Genomic DNA, 24299 nt, shown 5'->3' with positions numbered 1-24299 from the left:
CTATTTTGCCAATCAATCACCTTTCATCAAAAAAATTAAAAAAACCTTACCAAATATTAACAGAAATCATAAAAATTCCTTTTTTCTACAGTTTTGTGCTATATGGCTATTCTCTAATGCCTCCTGTGCATTTTGTTTATCTGATCTCCACAATGCAACAGTCTATTCACATACAAAAAATATAACAAGGTAAATATCAGTGTGCTGCATATTTTATCCTTAAAATCAACTATGCCAATTGCATTAATTTACTGTAAGCTAAGCTACTGATCAACTGTCATTATGACAGTTTACAGATAAATCTTCAACTATGTATAAAAAATAAAAAAGGTCCACATGAATAGCTGCCACACAAAACATGCGACCCTTTAAGTGACAGAACAGCAGTATTTCGTGCATTAAATGTTTTTGCACAAGAACGTACGTATTAAGCAAATTTAAGAGATAACGTGTTGACGTGGTTACAAGCAGCTTTGCTAAAATATGAGACAAGTTAATGTCTTTAATTTCCTGCGAAAGGCCATTAACAATATATTACGCAAATTAAAATTTTAAAGATTTCACGGAAAATATTTATGTTTATGGTTATTTTCGTTTAATATCACTTTCAAACGATGAAATGAAACTGAACTTGTTTTTTTGAACTATTTTTCACAAAACTTGTAAGATAACAGCCATAAACCATATATTAGTAATTCGAAATTAGGAAAGAAAAATTAAAGTAAACCAACAAATAACTTATATGAATTGACTATAACATTTTTACCACAGACATAATCACCACTTCTACCGGTTTTGATACGCGTATTCACGGAGACCTACTTACCTCAAAATAAGAACAGCTCTCTACAATTTCACTGCCATTGCGCTCCCACATCGTCACCTGAAATAAGATTACATATGTTACGTTTCGTAGTCATGCAGAACAATCGCGCAGTCCATCACACACGGGAAAACAATTTAATACTTCACATCACATAACTGTTTTGCAGCCACAAGTTAATCCGTTGTCTCCTAAAATAGGGTCACAAGATGGCATTAAAACCACAAGTATTAACCACTTACACAACTAATCTGGAGTTCACTACAAATTTCAGTGCCTCTTAAAAGTACTGATGATTACATTCATGTTGAATCTCCAGTCACAAAGACAAACAATACTTTGATACACTCAAATTTCGGAAACTGACAACAAACACGAAAACGAAAACACCTGCTGTGCTTCACGATATTGCGTTGTTTTCTTATCGACATTCAGCGATTGTTCTTTCGGATACAAGTATCGATATACAATATCTTACTTTCCAAATTTCGAAGACGAGGGATACTGTTTGGTTTGTAACTGTAGTAACAGTAGAACAACGAGCCTGGAAAACGCCTCATTTCGTAGAAAAAGCGTCTAAAAATCAGGCCTGAGGATTTTAAAATGAAGAACAAATGTCACATCTATGATTCCATTAAAAAACATAGACATGCAATTGACAATCAATACACATACAATTTTTAAATATTATCGCATAATAAGAAACATTTATAGATCAATAAATAACTGTTATCACTACTACGACACAGCGATTGGTTATCTCTATACCTACACTTACAGGCTAACCTGTAGTTAAAATATGTGTATCACCATTAAATTACTGTGAATACTACTATTTCTTCGAGTTTCCTTCAAATACAATGCGCGAGTCGCTAAGGAAGGACAAAATGTCGAAAACAAACAAGCCGTAGATGATCAGGACGCTGTGTTTCTTTATGACTGGTATCAGCAATTTGCGGCCTATTGCTGTGCACTGAAGAGTGTAATATCGGAAATGAGTAACATACCAAGTAAATCCACCAATACTGAAACCAAATGGGAACAATTCGCGTTAAGTATTAAAACTTGATGTAAATTAGTTGAAGGTGAGTCAGAGTTGGACGTAATCATTTTTTAAATGACTAAAGACCTTTCATCAGGTGTAACCGTTTACCATTATTCTAATATATCCTGTGTTTTAGTACAGCCATGAAGTTCCTCCATTCACTATGAACAACGTACTGACTTTCACTTTCATATTATCATCATCTATGCCAGTCCACATCTACACTTATACTCTTCAAACCACTGTGAAGTGTATGGCAGAGGGTACATCCCACTTCGCCAATTATTAGGGCTTTTCCCGTTCCATTCAAGTGAGGAGCACAGAAAGAGTGGCTGTTTAAATGCCACTGTGCTTGAAGTAATTAATGTAACCTGGTCCTCACGATCCTTATGGGAGCATTGTGGTGGGATTTGTAGTAAATTCCTAGAGCAATCATTTAGAGCCAGTTCCTTAAACATTATTAGTAGACTTTCTGGGTATACTCTTCAAGAGTCTGCCATTTCAGTCTCTTCAAAATTTAAGTGACACTCTCCCAGTCTTCAAACAAACCTGTGACCATTCGTGTACTGCCCTTCTCTGTATACGTTCGATATCCCCTGCTAGTCCTACTTGGTGTGGGTCCCACAGACTAGAGCAATATTCTAAGATGGATTGCACCAGTGATTAGTATGCAATTTTTATGTAGACTGATTGCATTTTCATAGAATTCTACCAATAACCTGAAGTCTGCCAACTGCTTTACCTGCTACTGAGCTAAGTGATCGCGCCACTTAATGTTCCTACTAAGCGTTATGTCCAAGTGCTTGAATGAGTTTATGGATTTGCATACGACCAGAATTTCTTTTGGTTTTGTGAAAGATCTTTCGATAGTAGTCTGCTACAGCAGTAATTCAAGATTCATGCATTGCTGTCGTAACTACCAAATGCGCTTCATTCGGCATCTCTCTATGTATAGTCATGTACTTTGTTTTACGCCACTTACGCAGTAGTCTCTGTTTCTTTAGAAGTTTCTTTAAAGTGACTGTGCACCATTGCCAGCCAACAAGTGATATATATATATATATATATATATATATATATATATATATATATATATATATATATACTAATTTGTATGCCACTAACAGCCTTAAAATATGATTACAATTCCACGCGTTTTTGAGTGAGATCCTGTGATAGGACTTTGTTACAGAAATAACCGACGAGTTTGTATATTTCTCTTCTCATAGCCAAGTGTGAATCAGGTAGAATACATTTGCCTACAGTTATACAGGGTGTCTTAAAAGAGTGATTGTGGTTTTATTGGCCCTGTAATTATTCGTTTTGTCCTAAAGTAAGGAGAGCTGATCAACAGTAACGATGTAAGATACTTTATCCCCCTCCCTTTTTCTTTAGAGTAAGACAGTGAGCGACCAGCTGTGCAATGCTGCCCAGGGTAGATCATAACTGTACCGTTCCTGCTTTAGAGTGCCGTTACCAGTCGAGCCCAGAATATCTGCGAAAGTGGGGTAACATGCGGCTATTGCTGACCAAAGAGTCTGCTTGCAGAATCTGGGGCCGCCGGGAATAGACGGGAATTTGGAGAGCATCTTCCATCCTGCTCAAGTGAACATACCATCAGAAGGTCTTGACGCTGTAGATGAAATACAATAGTGGGAGGTGGATGCTGAGGCTGGTGAAAAAGTAGTTAGTAGAGTCTCTTACGCTTCTGTCTATCGGACGTAAGTCTGTGCTGGGTGAATGAGTGAGACGCCCAGCATGTACTGGTTGGAATGTTTAATTTTCGAGCCTGTTCGAATAACAAAACTTGGTGGGGATTGATCTTTGGAAGTCGGTGAGTTGTATGTTGCAGGTATTGCTAATGGCACAGTATCATTGATGGCCTGATATGGTGAAGCTGCAGTGGTGTTCTTCTCTGAGGATTGTTTGTTTTGGAAAAGCTGCATATGTCGTCTCTGGACACTCCTCCTCTGTGACATAAGCAGGCTTAACTCTCTCAACAGGCACTGTTGTGGCCTTGGCATCTTGCAGTATTATGATGGGATGCAAGCTGTGTTGTAATGCTGGATATGATCCTATGTATGGAGGACACAACGGTGGTTTGACCGCATCAAATCATAACCACATGTGCAAATAGTTGTGAAGGTCATTATAAAAAAAATGTTCAGTTGGTGCCATGACAGGCTGGTGCTGCTGGAATGAGCCACTGCATTGCGTGCTGCCGTGTCCATGCAAACTCTTGCAGTGTGGACCAGGGAAGTTGTAACCTCATGGCTCTATGTGACGTCTGCTGGAACATGAATTTGCTCTCTGTAAACAAGTTGGCTCGGGGCCACATCAATGTATGTTTTAATAGCAGTTCTCAGTCTGAGTAGTAAGACAAGCAGTGCATCACTCCATGTACTATTATGGTACATGAGCGCTGCTTTGAGTGTTCTATGTGACCATTCCACATTCTGTTACTTGCAGGGTTGCACCTCTAGTCTTGAGGCGTAAGGTTACACATAATTTTTGGGTTCCATAAAAAGTGAGCAATCAAATTGACGATTACAGTCCGCAGTCATTGTAGCTGGAACTCCAAATTTGCCAATCCACATGTGAACAAACTCTTCAGCCACGGTTTCTACCAAAATATCGGTAATAATGGCGTAAGAGAGTGGTCCAACAATGTCGAGGTGCCCACATGTAAATCTTGTTGCTGGGGTGACTATATGTCCAATAGGTGTGAATATGTACTGACCGACTTTGTTTTGCTTGCAGTGTAAACAAGCTCTTGCCAGCTTGCGGCACTGTTTAATTGCTCCTGGCCATGAAAACATAGAGTCATCATGCTTGAAGAAGCATGAACGTCAGGGTGACAAAGATCATGAACAATGTGATATATTTTCTCATAGTGAGTTGAGCGAATGTATGGGTGTGGTTGGTCTTGTGATCTGCAGCATAATAAGGTGACTTGCAGTGCCTGAACAAAGATTTCCTTAAATCTGTAATTGGAATTACCACTGTTCAACAGCATTTGTAGTTCTGGATCCATGCAATGAGTGTCAGCGATGTCTGGACATGACACTCCGCTGATTGCACGCATATCAGCGAGAGGCAATATGTGACAACGTTGTTTTTACCATTTTATATGGCGAATGTCTGTAGTAAACTGTCCTATATACTCTAAACGTCTTATATGGCGAGACGGGCTTTGCTTACTAATTTTCTAAAAATCCATGTTGAGATATCAGTGACCCATGAAGACGGCGAATGTCCATGCTTCAAGTTCACTGCAGAAGTGTTTCACTACTTCGTACATTGCCAGTAACTATCAGTCCATTGCCGACCGAAGGGTTTCAGCCTTTGTACCTTTATGAGAAAACAATGCTCATAGCTGCAAAGGTCCCAATGCACTGATGGCCATTTAGTTAGGGAATAAGGAGTATTGTTAAAGTTAACACTGCAGAGTGACTTCGATAAAAGAGCAAGTAGCCACTGCCAACGCATCCCTAAGTCTGTTGAAGGCTTCTGACTTTGTTTGTGCCCATGGTGACAATCGTTTGCTGGTGGTGTAGCGACGGCATTGAGAAGGATTTGGATTTGTGAAAAATTTGGTAAATGTCGTTGGTAAAAGTTTACCACGCTTACGAAACGTCTTAGCTTTTGTAAGTTTTTGGCTGAAGCATATTCAAAACTGTCTAAACACGGTCTGGGAGTGGTTTGACACACTGTACTGACACTTCATATCCTAAAAATTTAATAGATGGTTTCCCTAATGTACCCTTGTGTTTGTGTTAAGGAAGACACAGCATTGCTGGAGATACTGAAATACCATCTGCAAATGCTCCTTGTGGTCTTGCTCATCACATGAAGAAACCAGGATGTCGTCTATATACGTGAAACAAAAATTCAGACCTCTCAGAACTTCACATATAAAGTGCTGCCACGTCTGGGCTGCCTTGCACATCCAAAATGCATAAAGTGGAATTTAAATTACCGGATATAGGTAATGAGCGCCGGCTTAGAAATGTCAATGGGGGCGATTGGAAATAGGATATAAGCCTTGTCACACATAAAGAATATTAGGAATGGCATAATGATTTGCGACAGTCGTAGCATTCAGAGCCCTAACATGGCCTCAAGGTCGATAGGCAACGTCTTTTTTACTCATCAAATGAAGCGGTGCAGCTCAGTGGCTCTCCCATCTCTATATAACACCTGTGTCCAATCACGTGCTGCTTCGCTGCAGTATAACGTTCTCGTGCTAAGCAGCAGACACGGCCAGAAACAGGCTGTTCAGGAATTATCCGAATGTAGTGCACTGTTGAATGCTGCGCTTCCTTTCAGGGTATATCTGGTGTGATTGAGTCTTGGAAGCTCCGTAGGAGTTGTTGAAATGTACCGTTGTCCTAACTAGCAGCGGTGGTTATATTTGTTGCAGAGGTTCACCGTTGTAAAGCCATCCTGATTAGCTGACGAATATGTACTTCCACAAGAAGCTGGAAATTGTTTAAAAACTCCACTCCTAAGATAGGGTGATAGATGTGGGGACTGTAAAAGCCCATTGCCATATATTTGTGTGATAAGGTTCACTGAAGATGGGAATGATTGTATCATTCACAGCTTCTAGTGTGCATCTCTGCTGATAATGTGTAGGCCTAGTGCACGGTGAGGTCACAGTGCTAATGTCTGAACCATTGCCAATAATTGTTCAGTGCTGTTCACTGTCTCTTTAATAAAGACACACTTTATTGTGGCACTTGATACTTGTGGATATGCACGTCATGAGGAGGCGGAATTGTGTCATACACTTGTTTTCATTTAGTGTATGCAGGGCAACTGAACTTTCGTTTGCATCCGAAAACATTTCTATCATTCGCTTTTGGTGTTTGGGTAACAGGACAGTTGTTTGCACTTCGACGTGATACCAGCACCACGTGGAACTGTGACTTTTGTCACCCTTCATATTCTGTTATTGTTGTGCAGGCTGAAAACCATTTGTGAGACGGTAGACAGTGATATCCTCTTCTAAAATACCGAAATCAGTCTGAACTTCCAGCGTGTTGCTTTCTATAACATCACCATGCAAAGAGCATCCGGAATTGAGCCTTTTTACCGCAACTATTGCGGTAGGGGAAAAAATGGAAAACTGCGTCCGCTTTCTCTGATAAAATCGATAACGGTCAACTGTCACATAACGTCAAACCGATACGCGTCGTTGATGGAAAGTGGGTGAGTCAATTCGTGCGTAACGCGCCTCCTGGAAAAAGATTCTGAACCACCATATTATGCAGGTGCCACAATAGTTCTGAGGGGTTTCTAATTCGGATGGTGTCCTCAAGTACGATGTGTTGCATACGTTGTTCTTTCAGCACTGATACGCACTTTATTACTGTGCCTTTAAAGCTTTGCTATGACTGCTCGGTCACTGGCAGCGATATCAGGCCCTCCAGCTCTTTAACTAGTTCCTAATCATGTTGGCGACCATAAAGTTCAGTTCGTCTTTTTAGTAGTGCATACCATATTGCTGAAAGATGCATTCTACTAATGGGAAATGTAACACGATGTATCAGGAGCAAAATTATTAGGTGAAAGAGCTGAGAATGAAACTTCATTTACTGTAAAAGTGCTTTGTCATGGACTGTGTTCAGTGACGAACGAAAAAGCAACTGGAGTCGACGATGTGTGTATGGAACAAATAAAACAGCTTGGCCTAAGAGCCAAACAATGTAATTTACAACTCTTTAATCACTGTTTAAAAATGCACAAAATTTCAAAGATGTGGAGGATATTAAAGATAGTAGTGCTACTGAGACTTGGTAAAGATGCAGCCCAACAGAAGAACTACCCCACCATCGCCCCTCCCAAATAGCGCTCCTATGCAATCTGTATGTCACGTGTGAACAAATAATTTAAAATCATATAGAAAATATCTCAGACCAAAAACTCACTCTCAATAGGACGGATTCAGACATCGAAATCGTGTATCAATCAAATCCTGTCCCTTTCAGATCGCATAGAAAAAGAGCTCGAAAACAAACAAACAGCAGGTGCAACTCTGGCAGATTTAAGTTCTGCATATGACACTGTCAAACACAGAATGCTCATAAGAAAACTGTACAACACAATAAAAGCCTATCAATTCATAAAAATACTAAATCTCTGTTATAAAACAGACAGATGTATGTAACGCTGGAGGGCAGGAAAAGTAGATGGAGTCAACAAAAGAATACCCACAATCAGGACAGTGCTCCGGTCTTCCTTTTGTTTATTCTGTACACAGATGGTCAACCAACATGTGATAGTAGTGCCAATTTCTTGTTTGCTGTTGATCTGGCTATTACTGTGCAAAGAAAGAGATTTGAAAAAGTAAAGATGAAACTGGAAAATGCATAAAAGTTAATGTCTAAGTATTACCTAGAGAACTTCCTCAAACCAAACCCCTCAAAGACAAGTTAGCTCTTTCCACCTTTGCTCAAAATGGGGAAACAGAAAGCTAAGCATCACCTGGAGTGGCAGAAATCTGAAAATACAGAAAAATTTACATACCTGGCTGTCATGCTGAACACATCACTGACACACAGATATTATTGGGAGAAGACCAGCCATAAGGTTGCTGCCAGGAATAGTAAATGGTTGCTAGGGAATAGTAAATGGAGAACCAAATCCAGTGTACTAAGAACAAATGCCCAATCACTTTGCTTTTCCATAGCACAATATGTGTACCATGTATGGTCCAGAACTGAACATGCCAAAAAGTTCAATTCGAACCTAAATGACAGATGCATGTTAACAAAAGGATTCATGAGGCACTTGGGAAACTGTATAAAGCCGCCAGACTCTCAGATTCTGAATTCCAAGGAATTGCACATGAGTGTACAGAAAAATTTAAACAGATCCTTGATCAGCCCTATGTGGTGCTTCATGTGGACCTGGCAGACCTAAAGCTCATGACATATTCCTTAGTAATGAACGAAATGAATCACTGAAGGACTGCCCTGCCTCACAAGATATGCCCAGTGGCAATAAATCAAGCTGGAAGACTTGGAGAACGCTTACCCATATTAGAAATGATGTCGTGCCAGTCAAAAAAACCTACTTAAATGAAGTTTCAAAGATGTAGCAGATAACAAATGCAATGATAGTGAAGTCCAGGATGTGGAACATCTTCTACTGTGTTCCAACTGCCTCACAATAAACTGAGAGTTGACAAGAAAGAAGCACTTGGTATGGCCAGATATTGGCTAAAAAATTTTAAAAGAAATTTTGCAGGCATTAAAAAGTAAAGTAAGTATTCATCTATGGTACAATGTACATTCTATGGATGTAGTCAGCAGTTGTTACAAAAGTCCCTATTAAATAATACACATAATTTCATACTTTTTTAATAGTTATGATAATTAGCCCTAGGGCATTTCTAGCTACATATTATATTGTTACATACACTCCTGGAAATTGAAATAAGAACACCGTGAATTCATTGTTCCAGGAAGGGGAAACTTTATTGACACATTCCTGGGGTCAGATACATCACATGATCACACTGACAGAACCACAGGCACAATGTCGGCACTAGTACAGTGTATATCCACCTTTCGCAGCAGTGCAGGCTGCTATTCTCCCATGGAGACGATCGTAGAGATGCTGGATGTAGTCCTGTGGAACGGCTTGCCATGCCATTTCCACCTGGCGCCTCAGTTGGACCAGCGTTCGAGCTGGACGTGCAGACCGCGTGAGACGACGCTTCATCCAGTCCCAAACATGCTCAATGGGGGACAGATCTGGAGATCTTGCTGACCAGGGTAGTTGACTTACACCTTCTAGAGCACGTTGGGTGGCACGGGATACATGCGGACGTGCATTGTCCTGTTGGAACAGCAAGTTCCCTTGCCGGTCTAGGAATGGTAGAACGATGGGTTCGATCACGGTTTGGATGTACCGTGCACTATTCAGTGTCCCCTCGACGAACACCAGTGGTGTACGGCCAGTGTAGGAGATCGCTCCCCACACCATGATGCCGGGTGTTGGCCCTGTGTGCCTCGGTCGTATGCAGTCCTGATTGTGGCGCTCACCTGCACGGCGCCAAACACGCATACGACCATCATTGGCACCAAGGCAGAAGCGACTCTCATCGCTGAAGACGACACGTCTCCATTCGTCCCTCCATTCACGCCTGTCGCGACACCACTGGAGGCGGGCTGCACGATGTTGGGGCGTGAGCGGAAGACGGTCTAACGGTGTGCGGGACCGTAGCCCAGCTTCATGGAGACGGTTGCGAATGGTCCTCGCCGATACCCCAGGAGCAACAGTGTCCCTAATTTGCTGGGAAGTGGCGGTGAGGTCCCCTACGGCACTGCGTAGGATCCTACGGTCTTGGCGTGCATCCGTGCGTCGCTGCGGTCCGGTCCCAGGTCGACGGGCACGTGCACCTTCCGCCGACCACTGGCGACAACATCGATGTACTGTGGAGACCTCACGCCCCACGTGTTGAGCAATTCGGCGGTACGTCCACCCGGCCTCCCGCATGCCCACTATACGCCCTCGCTCAAAGTCCGTCAACTGCACATACGGTTCACGTCCACGCTGTCGCAGCATGCTACCAGTGTTAAAGACTGCGATGGAGCTCCGTATGCCACGGCAAACTGGCTGACACTGACGGCGGCGGTGCACAAATGCTGCGCAGCTAGCGCCATTCGACGGCCAACATCGCGGTTCCTAGTGTGTCCGCTGTGCTGTGCGTGTGATCATTGCTTGTACAGCCCTCTCGCAGTGTCCGGAGCAAGTATGGTGGGTCTGACACACCGGTGTCAATGTGTTCTTTTTTTCATTTCCAGGAGTGTATGACATGTTCATAGATATCAAAATTCTTATTACGTGTTCAAGGATATTGTACGTTTATTAAGAGCTATTTTAAATAATTATTTAGAGTGTAATAACCTTCATTTTATATATGTTTTTAAGGCTTTGGCAAAGGCTGGTGGGATCAATTACATCTATAATTTCCTGTGGCTTCTGTTGTACAATTTAACTCTATGATATAACACACTGTTTTCTGGTTCAGATATTTTTCCTGTTTAGATGTGAGTAGTGACACACTCTGGTACTACGTTCATGTATTTATCATGGCATACAGATCAACATATTATACTTCGAAAGACATATGCATGTGGAACAATAAGCATTTCTAACATTTTAAATAACTCAACACAGTGAGCGCTACTGCTGCAACTTTACATTATTTGCACAGCCTTTTTTGGTACATTGTAGACCATTAGTATGTTCCTAGCACTTGCTTCCCAAAACATGATTAAATAACTGAGGCTTGCATGTATACATCCAAAATACTCCAATTTGAGGTATGAAATGTTGCAAGGATTCTGAGAACATTACATACTGTAGAAATCTTCTTTGCCGGAATCATCACATTTTCTGTCCGTTTCAGTTGGCAGTCTACATTCATCCTCAAGAATTTTATATGAATTTTATCTCATTTACACATTGTAATACACATTGTTGACTTTTAGTCTAACACCACTGTGTTTTGTATTCAATTGCGAGTTTGTGACAGTGTCAGTCTTTTAAATATAAATATATATATATATATATATATATTTATATATATATATATATATATTGAAAAGACTGACACACACACACACACACACACACACACACACACACACACACACACACACACACACACACATATATATATATATATATATATATATATATATATAAAGGGTGTTACAAAAAGGTACTGCCAAACTTTCAGGAAACATTCCTCACACACAAATAAAGAAAAGATATTATGTGGACATGTGTCTGGAATTGCTTAAGCTCCATGTTAGAGCTCATTTTAGTTTGGTCAGTATGTACTGTACTTCCTCGATTCACCACCAGTTGGCCCAATTGAAGGAAGTTAATGTTGACTTCGGTGCTTGTGTTGACATGCGACTCATCATTGCTCTACAGTATTAGCATCAAGCACATCAGTACGTAGCATCGACAGGTTAGTGTTCATCACGAACATGGTTTTGCAGTGTCAGTGCAATGTTTACAAATGCGGAGTTGGCAGATGCCCATATGATGTATGGATTAGCATGGGGCAATAGCCGTGGCGCAGTGCATTTGTATCGAGACAGATTTCCAGAATGAAGGTGTCCCGACAGGAAGACATTCGAAGCAATTGATCGGCGTCTTAGGAAGCACGGAACATTCCAGCCTATGACTCGCGACTGGGGAAGACCTAGAACGACGAGGACACCTGCAATGGACGAGGCAATTCTTCGTACAATTGACGATAACCCTAATGTTAGCGTCAGAGAAGTTGCTGCTGTACAAGGTAACGTTGACCACGTCACTGTATGGAGAGTGCTACAGGAGAACCAGTTGTTTCCGTACCATGTACAGTGTGTGCAGGCACTATCAGCAGCTGATTGACCTCCATGGGTACACTTCTGCGAATGGTTCATCCAACAATGTGTCAATCCTCATTTCAGTGCAAATGTTCTCTTTACGGATGAGGTTTCATGCCAACATGATCAAATTGTAAATTGTCACAATCAACATGTGTGGGCTGACGAGAATCCACGCGCAGTTGTGCATCACGTCATCAACACAGATTTTCTGTGAACGTTTGGGCAGGCATTGTTGGTGATGTCTCGATTGGGCCCCATGTTCTTCCACCTACGCTCAATGGAGCACGTTATCATGATTACATACGGGATACTCTACCTGTGCTGCTAGAACATGTGCCTTTACAAGTACGACACAACATGCGATTCATGCACGATGGAGCTCTTGCACATTTCAGTCGAAGTGTTCGTACGCTTCTCAACAACAGATTTGGTGACCGATGGACTGGTAGAGGCGGACCAATTCCATGGCCCCCACGCTCTCCTGACCTCAACCCTCTTGACTTTCATTTATGAGGGCATTTGAAAGCTCTTGTCTACGCAACCCCAGTACCAAATGTAGAGACTCTTCGTGCTCGTATTGTGGACGGCTGTGATACAATATGCCATTCTCCAGGGCTAACAAAGTGTTTGAAGTCACACTGGTACGTTCTGTTGCTGTGTGTTTCCATTCCATGATTAATGTGGTTTGAAGAGAAGTAATAAAATGAGCTCTAACAGGAAAGTAAGTGTTTCCGGACACATGTCCACATAACATACTTTCTTTCTTTGTGTGTGAGGAATGTTTCCTGAAAGTTTGGCCGTACCTTTTTGTAACACCCTGTGTGTGTGTGTGTATATATATATATATATATATATATATATATATATATATATATATATATACTCCTGGAAACAGAAAAAAGAACACATTGACACCGGTGTGTCAGACCAACCATACTTTCTCCGGACACTGCGAGAGGGCTGTACAAGCAATGATCACACGCACGGCACAGCGGACACACCAGGAACCGCGGTGTTGGCCGTCGAATGGCGCTAATTGCGCAGCATTTGTGCACCGCCGCCGTCAGTGTCAGCCAGTTTACCGTGGCATACGGAGCTCCATCGCAGTCTTTAACACTGGTAGCATGCCGCGACAGCGTGGACGTGAACCGTATGTGCAGTTGACGGACTTTGAGCGAGGGCGTATTGTGGGCATGCAGGAGGCCGGGTGGACGTACCGCCGAATTGCTCAACACGTGGGGCGTCAGGTCTCCACAGTACATCGATGTTGTCGCCAGTGGTCGGCGGAAGGTGCACGTGCCCGTCGACCTGGGACCGGACCGCAGCGACGCACGGATGCACGCCAAGACCGTAGGATCCTACGCAGTGCCGTAGGGGACCGCACCGCCACTTCCCAGCAAATTAGGGACACTGTTGCTCCTGGGGTATCGGCGAGGACCATTCTCAACCGTCTCCATGAAGCTGGGCTACGGTCCCACACACCGTTAGGCCGTCTTCCGCTCACGCCCCAACATCGTGCAGCCCGCCTCCAGTGGTGTCGCGACAGGCGTGAATGGAGGGACGAATGGAGACGTGTCGTCTTCAGCGATGAGAGTCGCTTCTGCCTTGGTGCCAATGATGGTCGTATGCGTGTTTGGCGCCGTGCAGGTGAGCGCCACAATCAGGACTGCATACGACCGAGGCACACAGGGCCAACACCCGGCATCATGGTGTGGGGAGCGATCTCCTACACTGGCCGTACACCACTGGTGATCGTGGAGGGGACACTGAATAGTGCACGGTACATCCAAACCGTCATCGAACCCACCGTTCTACCATTCCTAGACCGGCAAGGGAACTTGCTGTTCCAACAGGACAATGCACGTCCGCATGTATCCCGTGCCACCCAACGTGCTCTAGAAGGTGTAACTCAACTACCCTGGCCAGCAAGATCTCCGGATCTGTCCCCCATTGAGCATGTTTGGGACTGGATGAAGCGTCGTCTCACGCGGTCTGCACGTCCAGCACGAACGCTGGTCCAACTGAGGCGCCAGGTGGAAATGGCATGGCAAGCCGTTCCACAGGACTACATCCAGCATCTCTACAATCGTCTCCATGGGAGAATAGCAGCCTGCATTGCTGCGAAAGGTGGATATACACTGTACTAGTGCCGACATTGTGCATGCTCTGTTGCCTGTGTCTATGTGCCTGTGGATCTGTCAGTGTGATCATGTGATGTATCTGACCCCAGGAATGTGTCAATAAAGTTTCCCCTTCCTGGGACAATGAATTCACGGTGTTCTTATTTCAATTTCCAGGAGTATATATATATATATATATATATATATATATATATATATATATATATATATATATATATATGTGTGTGTGTGTGTGTGTGTGTGTGTGTATGCATTAATAGTATATATATACATGCATGCATACACTCATGCTCATAAATTAAGAATAATGCTGACACATAGTGAAATAATGCTCTGGTGGGCGGTTTGCAGGTTTAAATCACCTTGGGGTATGGCCACGGGGTGCATTTCACATGCAGTCGTCGCACAGTGACGCTGGCAGGAGTCCACATATGCAGAGGTGTGTTGGTGCATGTCAGAGTACAGTGCAGCGAGTACGTGTGCAGACGTTTTCAGACGTGCTAATGGTGTCTGTGTGTTGTAAATGGCTCAAAGAACACATATTGACGATGTTAAGATGGGTATAATCCTAGGGCGACTGGAGGCTGGTCAAACACGGGCGTAGCACGGGCCCTCTGTGTGCCACAAAGTGTGATCTCAAGATTATGGCAACGATTCCAGCAGACAGGAAATGTGTCTAGGCACTACAGTACGGGATGTCCACAGTGTACAACACCACAAGAAGACCAATATCTCACCATCAGTGCACGCAATCAGCCCTGGAGTACTACAGGTAGCCCTGCTCGGGACCTAACCGGAGCCACTGGAACAGTTGTCTCCAGATACACAGTCTACAGACGACTGAACAGACATGGTTTATTCGCCCGGAGCCCTGCAAGGTGCATTCCACTGAACCCTAGTCACAGAAGGGCCCGTAATGCCTAGTGTCAACAACACAGTATGTGGTCATTGGAACAATGGCCCCAGGTTATGTTCACGGACAAGTCCAGGTATAGTCTGAACAGTGATTCACACCAGGTTTTCATCTGGCGTGAACCAGGAACCAGATACAAACCCCTGAATGTCCTTGAAAGGGACCTGTATGGAGGTCATGGTTTGATGGTGTGGGATGGGATTATGACTGGTGCACATACATCCCTGCATGTCTTTGACAGAGGAACTGTAACAGGTCTGGTGTATTGGGACGTCATTTTGCACCAGTATGTCCGCCTTTTCAGGGGTGCAGTGGGTCCCACCTTCCTCATGATGGATGATAACACACGGCCCCACCGAGCTGCCATCATGGAGGAGTACCTTGAAACAGAAGATACCTGGCGAATGGAGTGGCCTGCCTGTTCTCCAGACCTTAATCCCATCGAGCTTTTCTGGGATTCTCTCGGTCGACATATCGCTTCATGTCTAACCCCTAGGACACTTCAGGAGCTCCGACAGGCACTGCTGCAAGAATGGGAGGCTATACCCCAGTGGCTGCTCGACCACCTGATCCAGAGTATGCCACCCCATTGCGTGGCCTGTGTATGTGTGCGTGGTGATCAAATCCCATATCAATGTCGGTCTACATGTGCAGAAAACAGTGACGTTTTGTACCACATGTGTTTTGGGACGGTTTTCTCAACTTATCACCAATACTGTGGACTTACAGATCTGTGTCATGTGTGTTCCCTATGTGCCTATGCTATTAGTGCCAGTTTTGTGTAATGCGAAGTTGATTGGCACCACATTCTGCAATTATCCTTAATTTATGAGCGTTAGTGTACATTAATACTTGGTCCATATATGAATACCTCATTTTGTAATAATGTGGAACATGTCAATTTAACGTACGTTTTCTTTACAAAAAAAATAATTTTTTTCACAGTTACTGCTTCATAGCCAAAAATTCATTTATTGAGCAGAACGAGTTGTCATTTACAAATTCTTTTAATTTGCTTTTAGATGATGGTTGGCTATCTATCAGACTTTAAATGCTATTGTCAAATGACCAAACGTTTTTGTGCCACCATAATTCAGCCCTTTCCGCACCAAAGTCAGATTTAACCCAGAATAGTGATCATCCTTTCTTCTAGTGTTGTAGCTATGCACTTTGCTGCTATTTTTGAATTGGGATGGGTTATTAATAACAGATTTCATAAGTGAATATACGTATTGCGAAGTTACTGTGAATATCCTGAGTTCCTTAAATAAATGTCTGCAAGGTGATCTGGGGTGAGCTCCAGCTATTATTCTGATTACACACTTTTGTGCAATGAGTGCTTTTTCTCTTAATGATGAATTACCCCAAAATATGATGCCATATGAAAACAACGAATGAAGATAGGTAAAGTAGGCTAATTTACTGATATGTTTATCACCGAAATTTGCAATAATCCTAATAGCATAAATAGCTGAACCGAACCATTTCAGCAGATCATCGATGTGTTCCTTCCAATTCAATTTCTCGTCAATACACACACTAAGAATTTTGAAAATTCTGCCTGAGCAACAGACTTCTGTTCATAGTCTATGTAATTCAATGACGTTACGCCATTTGCTGTGCAGAACGGTATAGACTGTGTTTTCTAAAAATTTAGTGAGAGTCCATTTGCAGAGAACCACTTAACAATTTTCTGAAAGACATTATTTACAATTTCATCAGCTGATTCTTGTTTGTTGGGTGTATGTACTTTACCTGTATCATCAGCAAGAAGAACTAGCTTTGCATCTTTATGAAAACAGAGTGGCAAGTCATTAATATACTATATTAAGAACAATAAGGGACCAAAGACTGAACCCTGTGGGACAGCAATCTTGATACCTCCCCAGTTAGAGGACCCTGCTGATTTTTGCAGACTATCTGTACTGTTAATTTGAACCTTCTTCATTCTTCCAGTTAAATATGAATTAAACCTTTTGCTTTTAGAATGATTTTAGAAGCATTTAATGATTCATACAGTCAAAAGCCTTTGAGAGATCAAAAAATATCCAAAGGGGTGATGTTTGGTTATTCAATGGATTTAATATTTGATAAGTGGAAGCATATATAGTATTTTCTGTTGAGAAACATATCTGAAAACCAAACTGACTTCATTTTTAAAAAATATACGACGCTAGTCTTGAATGTATTACTTTTTCAAGAATAATTGGATAAAGCTGTCAGAAGCGAGATTGTGCGGTAATTGTTAGCATCAGACCTATCCCCTTTTTTATGCAATTACAGTCTATCTGGAAAAATGCCCTGTTCCAGTGAGCTACTACATATGTGGCTGAGAATCCTACTTTTTTTGCGAACAAGCATTTAGTACTCTGTTGGAAATGTCATCAATTCCACGTGAACTTTTACTTTTGAGTGAATTTATTATTTTCATAATTTTAGAAGGTGAGGTAGGTTAAATTTCAGTTTTAGCAAATTGCATAGGTGTTGCCTCTTCCATTTACTGCTTTGCATTTTCTACTTAATAGCTGGATCCTATTTACTCTACAACACTGAAAAAATGATTATTGAAAGGTTTTCTACTTCTGACTTCTTGCTACTAAGCTTTTCATTGAGTTTGATAGAAATACAGTCTTCCTGTGCTCTCAGTTGCCCTGTTTCCTTTTAACAATATTCCAAATTGTTTTAATTTTATTATCAAATGTGCTAATCTCTAATGTAATGCACGTACTTCTGGACTTCTTAATAACTTTTCTTAATATCGTGCAGTAGTTTTTAAAATGTTTCACTGGTTATAGATCATTACTCCTCTTAGCAATAAGATAATTTCTCTTTTCTGTTTACAAGATATTTTTATCAGTTTAGTAAGTCATGGCTTTATAGATGGTTTCTTGCAATTATATATCAATGTTTTCTTAGGGAAACTGTTTTCAAATATATTCACAAAGATACCATGAAACAGGTTAAATTTTAAGTTAGTATCAGGTTCCCTGTCACCTCATCCCAGTGTAACTGTAGCAAGCTTTCCCTAAAATTTTCAAGTGTTAAATCGTAAATTGAGTGTGCTATTTAGGACTGTTTTGCATTACTGTATGGAGCTATGTCATATACTGTAACTAGCTGTGCATCATAATCATACAGACCATTCTTAGCAGGAAAAGTTTTTATTTGATTAAATTTATCTTGGTCCATGGAAACATTATCTATCAGTGTACTGCTTCCTGGTACTGCCCAAGTAGGAAAATCAATAACTGTGTCAAACTGAAAAAAGCAAGAAATACTTCTAGGTCAAGCTTTCTATTGGACTCTTTCAGAAAATCTACGTTGAAATCCCCACAACAATAATTTCCGTCCCTGTGTCCCTGATTCTTATCAATGCTGTTTCCCACTCCAACCACTACCACCACATGATCTTGCTTTGTAAAACTCTTGCGCAATGATCCTACATCCTCTATCACTTGGCTAAGGCATGCACTGGTATTCAAAATACTTCTGACCTGGTACCTGTCACCTAATTTTTCATGCAAGTTCTGGCCCACACTTTGTCTGTGACTACTGCCTAACAACAAAACTTTCCACCTCCTTTCCACTCTTTTCGAAATAGTTGGTTTCCTGATGAAAGTCTGTCGAAAACTAACCACACTTACACGTACTTGAGTCTTTTCCTCAGTTGACTGAGTTAGCAAGGCAAGTCTATTGTTTGTGCCAGTGATGAAACTGTGAGATACTGTTCTCTTTCAGTGGCCCCTGTTCCTTGCTTCCACATCCCACCTGTTTTCACCCTTCTCCCACTTAATCTTATCAGTCCCCCCCGCAACACTATCCAGTTCAGCCTTAAGGGCTTAATCTTGCCTTCCTGTTCAGCAACTTTCCTATCCCTTGAAAATTGTCTGTTACATTTCATTATAGTTTCTTTGGGGTTCAGTTTGAGAAATGAGCAGTGATCATTATTCAATGTTATTATTGTTGTACTTTCATAGTTTTCAAACAAATTTTTCGTTTCTAAAATGATATTTGGTATTTAGCCAACACGGTAATGGAGCGTGATTGATGTTTTCCTGCAGTGCGACAGTTGCAGCCGATTTTGACGATAACTCTACTTTATAGAAGTGTAAAAGACGAGTCAATGGCCGAAAAAAAGGGAACCAAATTCAAAAGCTATGTAGCAGAGAAAACTGGGAAACATGAAACATCATAATGAGAACTACAACAGTGTGTGACGAAACCTTTGACACTGTAAGTGGTGAGCTGATTAAGCCAGAAGAACATGAACACAGTTACGAAACGTAGCTTGCTAAATGGATCTATCTCTTGACACCAAGCCTTTTTACTTCGTGTTGGGGAATGCAAGACTGCTAAAAATATTTGAAATAAGTAAGTGAAATTTATGATGTTCATTCAACCGAAAACATTGATCTGCTCATGCACAAATTTCACAACATTCTGTGGGAAGCTTCTGGTTGTGTACAAGTCCATTTAGCCAAATTTGATGAAGTGTTAGATTGGCACATAGGTTCCTAGTGTTTTTGTTTTGCATGCTGGTATTCCGTTGCTAAGAGATTATTTACTGATTGTATTTTCTTTTTTTTTTTTTTTTTGTAGTTCACTGCCGCTATTTGGGTTTACATATTGCCATTAGGAGACAGTGAGTGGAGCTGTGGACGATAGAAAACGGAATGCCAAATGGAGATATCGGAACATTTTGGGCAAAAAAAGAATGATCGTATAGCATTGCTGGCCAGGAGGCCCCATGCGAGGGAGTTCGGTCACCGTATTGCAAGTCCCTTTTAGTTGACCACTTCGGCGATTTACGGGTCAGTGATGATGAAAATGATGATGGACACACAACACCTAATCCCCTGCTGGGAATCGAACCTGGGCCCCCTGCAAGGTAGACGGAAACGCTACCGCTACTCTACGCAGGCGGACATTTTCGACATCTTCTGTTTGAGTTCAGTAAAGGGGTGACAGCAGCAGACGCAGCATGAAACATTTGCGCTGTGTTCAGGGGTAATGCCATTGAACAAAGCACAGCACGAAAATGGTTTCCTTGTTCTAAGGAGGATCATTCTGACATTAGTGAGTCTCCACATTTAGGAGGACCTTCGGCGTTCGACGAAGATCGCTTAAAAGCAATTATCCACAATGATCCATGACAGTGGAGTCTAGAATTACCATCGTGCGACATTTGCATGCAGTGGAGAATGCACAGAAATAGGGTGTATCGGAACCGCAAGTCCTGAGCCAAAATCACAAAGATCAGGCAGTGATTATACGTGCATCTATGCTTGCTCATCATCAATTGGCTCGTGAACAACTCCTAACACTCTAACCCTTTATCATTGTTGGTGACGAGAAACGGTGTCTCCATGCTAACATAAGATAAATAGAGGAATGGTTGACCCAAACAAAGCAGCAACTCCCCATGCAAAAACCTGCGCACATCCACAATAGATAATGTTATGCATCTGGTGGAGCAGCAACAGTGTGGTGTGCTACGAATTGCTTTCCCGCGCTGTAACCATCACTGCTGAAATTTCTTATCAACAACTGAGACTTTTGCAGACGCAATCCAAGAACAACGACCAGGAAAACGGCGTAAAGCGATGCTACCTCATAATAACGTCTGCCTGCACTCTGGTTGAATGAGAAAAAAGGAAACATGATACAGGAGTTGAATTAGGAAGTCATTCAGCATCCACCTTATCCACCAGATCTTGTGTTACGTGATTTTCACCTTCTCCACTTTCAGTCGAACAGCCTTCATGGACTTCCTTTCTGGATGAAAATGTACTCTGAACGTGGATCAACGAGTTATTTGCCTCCTAGTCACGGAATCGAAAATTTACCCCAGCATTGGTAGATTTGTAAACAGTAAAGGAAAATATATTTTTGGTGACTAAAGTCTCTGTTATGTGTATCTGTTGTGATTATTAAACTTAACGAAAAAAGCTCCGAACTTGTGCACCAATCCAATATAATGAACTCAACTTTCATTGATAGACAAGCTGACCGACGATGGTGACCTCTGCCCAACATTTTTGCAGACTTTTCCAAAAGAGTTCGGCTGTATTTATATCACATGGCATAATGTACCTACCGAAGAGAAGACAAGATAAAAGTTATAAAAACGGTTTTTAAATTATGAAGTCAGAATAACAGATCATGATGACAAAAGTACTGCTACAGCAATAATGTCGAAAACGACGATTAACAAACTTCGTCAAAGGCACAAACAAACTTCATCTGAAGCAGATACATTAACAACTTCTCTTTATAAAAGGAATAAATATAGAAATGCTTTTCGTGTGGTAAGATCGGTCACTTAGCAAAACGGGGAAAAACAGTATTGGGGTTTGTTTTAAATGTAGGAAAAAGGTCCATCAATCAATGGAATGTATTAGCATAGACTGTGTTATATTGTCAACTTGAGTAACATCAGTGCAAAATTCGAGAAATTGTAGTCTTGCAGATACTTCAAAAAATGAGAACAAGGTTTAATGGTGAGATACAAAATTTTTTCTGTAGATGTAAATACAAAGGGCTGTGATGAGTCGTACATGCACAGTGGTGCAACATGTCACATAACTAATCAGACATGATTGGTATATTATGTGTGAACAACTTGATACTCCAAAGTTCATAGATAGTCATAAGAAATGATGTGCAAATTCAAGTATTTGGTACAAATCGAATTGTTGCAAAGGTATTCAACAGACAGAAATGGACAGAACGATATTTTGAAAATGTTTGTTTTTGTCCTGATAGATGCTGTAACTTGCGTTCTCTTAAGAAAACTGAACAAAAGAAATAAAACGAATAATCGAAAATAATGGCAAATAATTTCTTTCAAAAAGAATATTGCAATTGATCTTGCTACATCCAGTTGGGAAAATGAGCTTAACTGTTTAGCTGGGAAGGCTGTCTGTCAAAGAAGCTCCTGTGTTGTTGTTGCAACAGATGACGATTTAGATTGATGGCATGAAAAAATGAGTCATCAATGTAAGAGCTATGTGCAGCAGTTTTTGAAAGATTGTGGTGTAGAGACAGAGAGTGATAGTAACTTGTGTGAGGGTTGCACGTGTGGTAAACAAAATCGCCTGGTACTGGATGAAAGAGTGCAGATACCCACTAAATGACATCACACACCTCCATGACCAAGGCAGGATTCGAACCTGCGACCGTAGCGGTCACGTGGTTCCAGACTGAGCGCCTAGAACCGCACGGCCACACCGGCCGGCCGGAAGGGAAAATTATGTAAGTGACTCTTAAAGTCACCATTCTTCGAAAAGATGGCGATCATGGTACAACGCCACTGTCGAAGCTAAGACTATATCACAAAGTACACTAGCTGTGTCGAAATAGATACTGATATTCGTTCCGGGGTAGCTACTATAGGAATTCGGGTGTGGGAGTCTTGTGGAATGAAGCAGAATGCTAGTGAGCGAGGTTAACCCGAATTCTGTTGCTGGCAATGGAGTGCACAGAAAGATTGCCTAGGCGCAATACAGTCGTACAGGCATTTGACTGCGTAAATCACAATATCCTTTTGAGTAAATTATAATATTATAGTGTAACAGGAAATGCTGCAAAATGGTTCAAATCTTATATCTCTGCAGGAATCAAAGGGTGTTATTAGGAAAGAGACATGTATCAAGCTATCAGGCACCATCCAACTGGGAACTAATTACATGTGGGGTCCCACAACGTTCCACTTTAGGGCCCTTACTTTTTCTTGTGTATATCAATGACCTTTCATCAGCAACATTACCAGATGCCAAGTTCGTTTTGTTTGCTGATGATACAAACATTGCAATAAATAGCAAATCGAGTGTAGACTTAGAAAGATCAGCTAATAAAATATTTGTGGACATTAATCACTGGTTCCTAGCCAATTCCTTGTCACTAAACTCTGAAAAAACACACTACTAGCAGTTAAGAACTTGTAAGGGGTGTCCCACGAGTATATGCCTAACATATGATGACAAGCAGATAGAAGAAGTGGACAGTGTTACATTCTTGGAATTACAGCTTGACAGTAAATTCAACTGGGAAAAGCACACCACAGAACTGCTGAAGCGTCTTAACAAATCTCTATTTGTAATGTGAATTGTGTCAGACATAGGGGATATAAAAATGAAGAAGCTGGCATACTATGCTTACTTTCATTCCATAATGTCATATGGGATTATTTTTTGGAGTAATTCATCAAGCCAAGCTAAAGTTTTCCAGGCACACAGTTCCAAATTAGAGAACACCATGTGCATTCAACTTCGAGAGCAAGCAAAATAAGCATTCACTGAAGATAGTTTTAAAGCCTAATGATCGATTCTGAATGGACCAGAACATAGTGTGGGACCAGAGGATTTCTAGACATAATTGATAATGGAATCCATCGAAATTATGACCAATAACAGCAATGTTAACAAAGATAAAGGTAACAAGTGAGCTCTGTTTTGGATCCTTCACAGGCCACAAAACACTGCTGGCACCTTTAGTCTAGAGACATCCAGAAGGCGCACGGGGCGTTGTGTGACTAATGTTGGGACTCACGACTGTCCCTTATCTCACTCCTACCAGTCCTGTTTCACTTGTCCACGACATTGCCTTTGTAAAGACGACCCAGAAACAGTTCGAGACCTCACCAGAAGATGATAAGAATGGCACTCATCAAAACCCCACTTTCTTTTATTTGTAAATGCATGAGACAGGTCTCAATACAGATCATTGAGGCAAACGATACTTAATACATCTAATTTCCAACATGTGGTAGATTTATATAATCCCATATTGTCTCCTGTTGTGAGACACGATATTACTCAGTCTTATGCCAACAAATCTCTCTGTTCTATAGTTTCTTTAGCAGAATCATGTGATCAATTGCGTTAAATGACTTGTATAAGATGAGTAAAACTCCAAACAATATCGTAATTTATGAAATCCATTAAACTTTCTATTGCTGTTTCTGTTTCGATTT

The 24299-nt window shown here is 41.5% G+C and overlaps 1 protein-coding gene across 2 annotated transcripts in view; it reads right to left on the bottom strand.

The window, feature by feature from the left end:
• LOC126458225 (zinc finger protein 853-like) overlaps window positions 1–1230 on the bottom strand; it is a 39904-nt gene extending 38674 nt beyond the window's left edge. Inside the window, exons 1-2 of one of the 2 annotated variants that reach the window (XM_050095123.1) lie at window positions 983–1230; window positions 827–883 (exon numbers count right to left, since the gene is read on the bottom strand). The gene's annotated coding sequence lies outside the window, so the exon portion shown is untranslated. The remainder of the gene's footprint in view (window positions 1–826; window positions 884–982) is intronic. The other variant, XM_050095122.1, reaches the window with a different exon arrangement.
• Between the last annotated feature and the right edge of the window lie 23069 nt (window positions 1231–24299).

The sequence above is a fragment of the Schistocerca serialis genome, chromosome 2 (assembly GCF_023864345.2).
Source record: "Schistocerca serialis cubense isolate TAMUIC-IGC-003099 chromosome 2, iqSchSeri2.2, whole genome shotgun sequence".
Classification (NCBI taxonomy): Eukaryota; Metazoa; Arthropoda; class Insecta; order Orthoptera; family Acrididae; genus Schistocerca; species Schistocerca serialis.
Note: the sequence above shows the minus strand (reverse complement) of the source record. Positions and strands in the feature narration are given on the sequence as shown.